This window comes from Gracilinanus agilis, chromosome 4 (genome assembly GCF_016433145.1).
Source record: "Gracilinanus agilis isolate LMUSP501 chromosome 4, AgileGrace, whole genome shotgun sequence".
Classification (NCBI taxonomy): domain Eukaryota; kingdom Metazoa; phylum Chordata; class Mammalia; order Didelphimorphia; family Didelphidae; genus Gracilinanus; species Gracilinanus agilis.
Genome location: NC_058133.1, coordinates 408,008,085 through 408,009,663, shown reverse-complemented (window position 1 = coordinate 408,009,663; position 1,579 = coordinate 408,008,085). Strand labels below are relative to the sequence as shown.

Here is a 1,579-nt window from a genome sequence, read left to right as displayed (position 1 = left end):
TTTCCCAATTTGTTGCTCCCCTTTTAATTTTGGATGCATTGGTTTTGTTTGTACAAAACCTTTTTAATTTAATGTAATAGAAATTATTCATTTTACATTTTGTGACATTCTCTATTTCTAGCTTGGTCTTAAATTATTTTCTTTCCCAAAGATCTGACAAGTATACTATTCTATGTTCACCTAATTTGCTTATAGTTTCCTTCTTTATATTTAAGTCATTTACCCATTCAGAAAAAATATGGAAGATTTCACAAATTTGCATGTCATCCTTGCTTAGGAGCCATGTTAATCTTCTCTGTAATGGTCCAATGTTAGTATATGTGCTGCCAAAGTGAGCACCTGATTCTAGTTTCTGCCAGACTGCTTTCCAGTTTTCCAAACAATTTTCACCAAATAGTGAGGGGATGCTCATTAATTGGGGAATAGTTAAACAAGTTGTGGCATATAATTGTAATGGAATACTATTCCACCATAAGAAATGAAAATCAGCTAAATTTTTAAAAAAACAAGGAAAGGTCTAGATAAAATTATGAACAGTGGAGTGAGCAGAATGAAGAGAACACTACATAGAATTACATAAATATTGTTTGAAGAGTAACTTTTATATGGCCAGCTCCAAAGAAAGAACTGATAAATAGAAATAAATAAGACACAGTTTAATATATACACATATCTCTTCATCAAATGATACCTTGTCTCATGTGGAGAGGGGAAGGAATTTTAACATAAGAAACAAACAAAACAAATCTATTTTAATATAAAAAGGAATTCCTTTTTCACAAAAAATGAATATACATCTGATACACAGTTTAATCTGTATTATTAATATTTTCTTCACTCTGCTTAAGGCTAAACAATCAACAAAGCTATGAGTTGATCTTGATTTGGAGTGTTTACCAATATCTGAGGAGTAAATGTTCACACTGAGAATTTAACAATTGACTTTCATAAGCTAGTTTGAACTAATTTCAGTATACTCCCATACCTAACTCTTAAATCTTCTAAGACTTTGCAACATCAACTATCCTCTTTTTAAGAATCTATTATCTTTCTCTTTCCATTGGATCCCAATCTTCTTTCTCAAAAAACTAATTTATCCTTAGTTCCTGTAGTTACTTACCATATTCACTCTTTATTACCTCTTACAATTTGGCTTCTGTCCTAACCACTCTACTGAAACTGTTCTCTTTAAGGCATTTTGCAAGCCCACTTTTATATTTGAGAAAATAGGAGGCTGAAAGTAAAGCGATTTGCTAAAAGTCATAAAATTTGTAGAATTTTTAGAAAACAAACTAAAGCTTAGATCTACCAGCTTACTGGTAGAAATTTACTTTAAATAAAATATTTTTTAAAAACTGGCTCAGGAGTCTAAGTATTTGGATTCCAATTATGCCTCTGTCACATAATATTTTTGTGATCTTAAAGAAGATCCTTAACATAAGTCCTCAGTTTCCTCAACTATAAAGTAAGAAGACTAGCTTAAATGGACTGTGATCCCTTCTAGTAATAGGTCTATCATCTTATTTTTCTGTTCACATCTGGTTAATTCAGTATTAATTTTTCAAATTCTTTCCTTGTG

At 30.7% G+C, this 1,579-nt stretch overlaps 1 non-coding gene across 1 annotated transcript; it reads right to left on the bottom strand.

The window, feature by feature from the left end:
- Positions 1-232: 232 nt before the first annotated feature.
- Positions 233-339, bottom strand: LOC123248109. Its single transcript, XR_006506212.1, has one exon. It is a non-coding gene; the product is annotated as a U6 spliceosomal RNA (small nuclear RNA).
- Between the last annotated feature and the right edge of the window lie 1,240 nt (positions 340-1,579).